The following is a 7472-nucleotide window of genomic DNA, read 5'->3' on the forward strand; positions in this document are numbered from 1 at the left end:
CCTATTTCAACACATAATCAACCGCGACAATAATATACTTCATATGTGAACTCACAAATGGACCGTTGAAGTCAAGGCCCCAAACATCAAACAACTCAATCACCAATATCGGATTAATAGGTAGCTCTTGCCTTTTTGAAATTTCTCCTTCTCTTTGACAACGATCAAGGACTTTGAGAATTCATGAGCATCTTGGTGGAATGTAGGCTAGTAATACCCACACTGCAAGATTTTATGTGCAGTCATAATATCACTATGATTCCCACCAACAATCTATAAATGACACACCTCTAGAATATAAGTCATCTCAACCTCGGGTTCACAACGATGAATAATCTCATCAGCACAAATACGGAACAAGTAAGGCTCATACCACAAGAACTTCTTCTCATCATAATACACTTTTTTCTTTGGTGAAAAGACAAATCTGATGGAAGCAGATTACTTGCAAAGTAGTTAGCAAATCATGTGAACCAAGGATTGAGATCATAAGAAGCAGCCAATACCTGTTTTTCTGGAAACACATCATTAATATCAGACCCATCTCTTAGCTTGAGCATAGCTTCCTCCTCTAATATGGACAATGATCGACAACTTAATTTTATGTCCCCTTTCTATATTTCTCCTTAAAATCAAACTCATACTGCAATAATACCCATCTTATCAACATTGGTTTTGTATTCCTTTTAGACGTCAAATACCTCAATGCAAAATGGTAAGTATGCGCAATGAACTTAGTACAAAGCAAGTAGGATCGAAATTATTCAAATGGGAAAACCAAAATACGGAATTCTTGTTCAATCACCATATAGTTGTTTTAAGACACATTCAGAGCTTTACTGGCATACTAAATAGGATGAAGAATCTTCTCCCACATATGTCCTAATACTACACCAAGCGCCACTCCATTCGCATCACACATCACTTCAAAATGCTACACCCAATCTTGTAAAATGATGATAGGTGTGGAAACTAGATTTTCTTTCAACATACAAATTCTCTCAAACAAGCATCATTAAAATCTAACTTACACTCCTTTTTAGCAATTTGCACAATGGGTGTGCAATTTTTGAGAAATCTTTGATAAACCTCCTATTAAAGCATGCATGCCCAAGAAAACTCCTACACATATAACAGATATAAGTGGTGGAAGCATTTCAATAACCTCAACTTTAGCTCAATCAACCTTAATACCCTTCTCAGAAATATGATGACCCAGAATTATCCCCTCTTTCACCATGAAGTGACACTTTTCCCAATTGAGCACAAGATTTCACTCTTCACACTATTTTAGTACCTCGGCCGAATGCATCAGAAAAACCATCAAACGAGTCACCTGCCAAAGAAAAATAATTCATAAATACCTCAAATAGTATCCTCCGCCATAGTTGAAAATATCAACATCATGCAATGTTTGAAGGTTGTTGGAGCATTACACACCCCAAATGGCATTCCTTTAAATGCAAAAGTCCCATAAGAGCAACTTATGGTAGTTTTCTCTTAGTCTTCCATAGCTATGGAGATTTGATTGTTTCCCAAATACCCATAAAGGAATCAATACCAACCCTTACCAGCAAGGCGATCCAGCATTTCTTCCATTAACGACATAGGGAAGTGATCATTTTCTGTCCAATCATTCAATTTTTGATAGTCCATGAATACTCTTCATCCAGTCACTAGCCGCATCAGAACAAGCTTAATTTTTGCATTAGGAACCGCCGCGATCTTACCTTTCTTAGGAACACACTGAACAAGACAAACTCAACTACTATCTACGATGGAGTATATTACTCCAACATCCAACCATTTGATCATTTCCTTTTTCACTACTTCTTGCATCGGAAGATTTAGCCTCCTTTGGTGATCGGTATTAAGCTTTTTGCCCGGCATGAGTTGGATTTTATGAGAACAAATTCCAGGAGGAATTCCAATAATGTCCGCAATAGTCTATCCAATATCCCACTTGAACCTTTTCAACACATAAATTAATGCCTCCACTTGTACCTCACTCAAATATGCCGTAATAATTACGAGCAGAGTGTCAACTATCCCCAAGAATACATACCTCAAATGCGATGGTAGAGTCTTAAGCTCTAGATTTGGAGCTTCTTCCATGGATGGTTTTGCGTGTGGAGAGTTGTGATTCTTCATATATAGCTCAAATTTCTTCAGTTTAGAATGAAATTCAAATCTATCAAGTGTGGAAACTAATTAATCATAGTCTTGAATATCAACACCCTAAAATTTATTATTACTGTTGCCAGTGCATCAACAACCAACCTTTCTTTAATAGACACTTCATAATCTCTCTCGACAATATGATTCATCACTGATACTAACTTGAGATCACTTTCCTACTTATGTAGAAAGTTACCTCTTCATTATTCAATTGAAACATCATCTTTCCTCTTTCTATATCAACCAAAGCGTGCCCGGTAGCAAGGAATGGTCTCCCTAAGATGATGGTAACCTCAAAATCAACCGTACAATCAAGTATCATCAAATTTGTCACAAAAATGAACGACTCCACTTCACAAGTACATGTTGGAGAACACCAATGGGCTTTTTCACAGTTCTGTTGGCCATGAGTAGGCGTATCACAGTCAGTTTTGGATTCCCTAAACCCAACTTCTTGTAGATAGACAATGGCATCAAATTAGTACTAGCACCCAAATCACACAATGTCTTCGCAAATTGCAACAAACCGATGGTACAAGGAATAGTGAAAGCTATAGGATCCTCTTTCTTTTGCACAAATTACCTCGTAGAAATAGCAATGCAATGTTGCAATCTCTCATCATTCTCAAAATTGATGGTGCTCTTCTCAGTCACCAAATCTTTCATAAATTTTGCATATCTAGACATTTGCTCTAAAGCCTCTATCAACGGAACATTTGGAAAGTTTTTTCAACATAGCAATAAACCTGTGGCGTTTTCCTTCTTCGTGCTACCAACCTTTGTGGGAATAAAGGTGGGGGTATTGAAACGGGAACAACTTTTTGGGTTATCTCTACTTCTTTCTCTATTGCATTTTTGGACTGTGTATTCACCTCAACTTCATCTTCATCTCTTTCTACAACAATTTCCACCTCAAATGATATCAAGAAATCAATGGTTTTTTTACCTCCACGAGCCATGACTTCCATACAATGCCCATCATTCTTCGGATTCTGGATGATATTTCTAGGTGTGCCAGACTAACGTGATTTCACAATAGTTGACAACTGATTAAACTGCTGCTCAAGTTGCTTTATCGAAACTGCATGGGCATCAACTTTTTTACCGATTCCAGACAAGTCATTCGAAATCTCTTTCACATTCTCGTTAGTCAAATGAAATCTCTCCATTATATTATGCATCATAACCTCAATTTGTGACATACTACCCACAACTTCCCTATTATATTCCCAATTTGCAGGTGCAACATAAGGCTCAACTCTCACGTTTTTGTTGCTATAGTTGTTTCAGTTGTAGTTGGCGTTGCTATTGTAATTCACATTGCAGATGTAGTTATACTCTCGATTTTAGTTACCATAGTTTTGACCTTGGTTAACTTGACCTTGGAGCCAATTATCCAAGTTGGAACCTTGGGCATTGGTTCGAAAATTGCCCTTCCCCAATAATTTACCAAATAAGAACCCTCCTCATAGTAGTATCCCCCAACTAGTGGTGGTGGAGTTCTAGTTAAGTAATTTACCGCATTTACCTTTTCTAGACCTCTGCTTACATGCTTAAATGACAACCCAAATTTTGTCCTTATCTAAGCCATCTCCTCATGAATATCATCGATAGATTGACTAGGTGCATATTGGACTCAAATGTGCTTTTTCTAGTGTATGACTTTCTAGTGCTCCATGCTTTATTATTTCAAAAAATCTTCTCAAGTTCCTCAGCGATTTCCTCAAAAGTGCTTCTACCATATGATTCTCCAGCAATAGTATCAAGCACAACCTTACCAGTCATCCTAACTTCTGTACAAGTACTTCTTTAGTGACTCATCATCGATGCCGTGATTTGGAACACTTCCTATGAATGTAGTGAACCTATACCATGAATTTCTCATTGACTCTACGAGTAGTGCTACAAAGTTGCTCAATTTTTCCTTCTAATTCAGCTTCTTGGACAACGAAAAATACTTTCTCACAAACACCTTGTGTAATTGGTCAAATGTGTGAATCGACTTGCGAAATTTCAAAAAAGAATACTGCAGCATCTCCAGTCAGTGATAGAGGGAATACTCTCAACCCTATGACATTCATATCCAACTCTGGTCGTCCCACACAACTCTTGCAAACACTCCTTAACTTGGCCATGTGCCCATGCGGAACTTTTGAAGCCATACCAAAAACCAAACCTGTTGTTGTAAGCATCTACATTAAATTGCTAGTCACCATGAACGTATACCCTGGAGATAGAGAATGGAGAACAGTAGGCCTTTCAGATTTAATGGTATTGAAGTCAACCCTATAATTATCACACAATCTTGGTTTTGGTGGATCCTGCCCCCTCAATGCATCTCCAAGTAAAATAACATCAGAACTTGAGCAATCTCATTACCAACACCTTCTGCATGCTTCTCTATGATTGTATTATTCTGGACACCTTGAGTATTCATCTTTCTCACCAACTCTGGATCCTACGGGATCAATAGTTCTCCTCGACTCTGTGTACTTAACATATACTAGAGTAGAAACCTAAGAAAACAAAAACAAAAGAAAACATAAAATTAGGAAATAATTGACTGAAGTTCTATAATTTAGTCGGTCCCTATGACTTTGTTTCTCAAGAAATTCGCGCAGTGGAAGATCCATAATTTGAGACTTTCTACACCTAAAATATTCTCTTAAACGAAGGTATTCTTATTCTGTTGTAGCAGTGCCAAAATTTGATACACTCAAATTACACTTCCCAAAAGAAGTAAAGCGATCGTTGTCAAATAAAGAACCCAACTTGTAGGTCGGGGTTGATCCCACGAGGAGTACTCGTGATTATATTTTCTTAGTCAAACTATTTCCGAAACAAGTAATTAAAGAGGGGATTTGTCTAACCTAATGGTGTTTAAGTAACAAGTTAGCAAGCTTCAAACTTTGAGTTTTCAATGAGAGAGAGAAACTAGGGTTTATTAATTCTCCAATGAATATGAAAATAAATTTTGGAATAATAAGGAAGAAAGAAAAAGCAAAAAATAATAAGGAGAAAAAGTTAAAATAATTCAAAAAAACAAGAAAATGTATTTTATAGCAAAATACTTACAAAATAAATTATATTCGTTTTTTTAGTTTGTTCACGCTTTTTAATCCATGTTTGGTGGACAATAAATGATGTAATAATATCAGTTTAGAATTATTTAGGGGGGGTAATAGGACGCTTGCATAGTATAGGTGTCCTTTTGAAAATTCGAGACAACTACAAGTGTCACTTTATGTCTTTTCTCTAGACTTTTCCCAATGTTTTACATGAAAAGTTGGTAAGTTAGGTATCCCTAAGTGATTGGTCCTCCGAATTGTGAATTTCACTTTTCATCTTGGTCGGGCTACGTGTGTATAATTTACTAACCCTTATGTTTACCTCATATTAGACATCACATCAATGTATAGCTTACTTTTAACCATAACACCAATTGGCATTAGATTATAAGATAGTACCACACTAAATCTCATTTGATAATTCTTTTCTTATTAACTACCTCCTTGGTCTGACAAGTAGCAACAAGACGAGTTCTAACGTGTGCACTCGTTAAGATGACTTGTAAATGAGAGAATTACCAATGTATGCATCAACACTACTCAAGAATTACTTAGTTATTACTCATACTTTGTTAATTGTTCCTGGTTCCCACAAACCTAATTATTTGATTAGTTACTCATGATTGAAAGAACACAATTCATAGTTTGATAAAGACAATTCATGAACTTACGATTAGACTAGAAGAAACCCAAAATCTCAAGTTGAATTGCAAAGCGAAAATCTTATAAAACCGAAATCTGAAAATTAAATTGCTAAAGTTGCAAGTTAATTCCCAAAGAAAATATCAAGAACTAAAAGTAAAGAATAATATTTAAACCTACCAAAACAAGGTTTACAGACCCTATTTATAGGAAAACATGTCTAAAACAAAAAGGAAATGTAATAAGGAAATAAACTTCTGGGACGCAAGCATTGATCGACAACTTAACCTATGGACCATGGTTTGACCTACAGTCCGTAGGTCCCTTCCATTGGTCAACACTTTGAACTTTTCTTCAGAAGCCTAGAACCGTCATTCTCTAATCCTCGTCAATTGACATGCATGAAAAACCGTGGTTGGACCTACGGTACGTGGGTCCTCTTCCGTGGTTCCATACTTAATATTTTCATACCTGGAGTGTCAACACTCTGTAAACCATAAACAGACGTGCAGGACAACCTATAGGTCGACTTACAATCTGTGGATCATTTCGTAGTTCCACAATTAGTCAGACTCCCCTAATACTCCTATCTACTCCTACCCATCGACGGTTCGTAGGTCCCTCTGTGGGTGAACACTTGTGTAGAATTTCAACTGTCATCTCACTCAACTACATCAAAACTATCTCCTGCAAACGTAAAACATTATTTCCAATACAAAATGGCTCTAGACACACACAATTTTTAAGTGAAATACATCAAAAATATTGTAAACTTACGGTATATCAGTTATCATAGACCAACAAACAATGTGAGATGATGCAATACTATATATAGATAGTGCATTAAGTAAAAAGTACCAAAATTTCCTCGATTGTCGCCCATAGACTCCTTGAGATATTCTGCAGATCCGCTGCTTCTCAACTAGAGATGAAATAGTCGTAAAAATTCAAAATCACACCTTAGACTGCCCAGAATCACACCTCAACAAAAATTAAATCTTAGATTCGTAAATCGGGCTGTTTTGGATCACACCTTGGATTCATCAATAAAAATAACAAAAAAAAGGTAACGGGAGTACCATCTTGAATCCTAAGTAAAAATAGCATATCATTCAATTAAACCATAGGAATTAGTGAAATTAGGATAACTCTCATTTGAGAAACAAAAATTCATGAGAATGGTACAATCTTTTATAGAAATCTACTTTCTATCAATAAATCAATGATACACTCCCTCGAAGCCTAAAATTAGTAAAACTAAAGCATATTATTGTTAGATAATTGGATTAATGATTGGTGAATGAATTAAAACTTAATGGTTTATTGGTGTGGAGGTGGATACTCAAATTTCTTATTGGATAAACTGTTAGTCCATTAGGAATTATCAACGTATATTTTTATCCCTTCTCATATAAAACATATATTAATAAATCTAAAGTCATATTTGATATTTTAGCGCTCATTGTATGACTTGATACATATCTTTTACTTAAATATCTTTTTGGTATACTAGCTTTTGTTTATACGAATGTAAATTTAAAGTATATTTTAAGTTGAAATTTAAAATATATATATATATATATA

Source organism: Solanum pennellii, chromosome 12, assembly GCF_001406875.1.
Source record: "Solanum pennellii chromosome 12, SPENNV200".
Classification (NCBI taxonomy): domain Eukaryota; kingdom Viridiplantae; phylum Streptophyta; class Magnoliopsida; order Solanales; family Solanaceae; genus Solanum; species Solanum pennellii.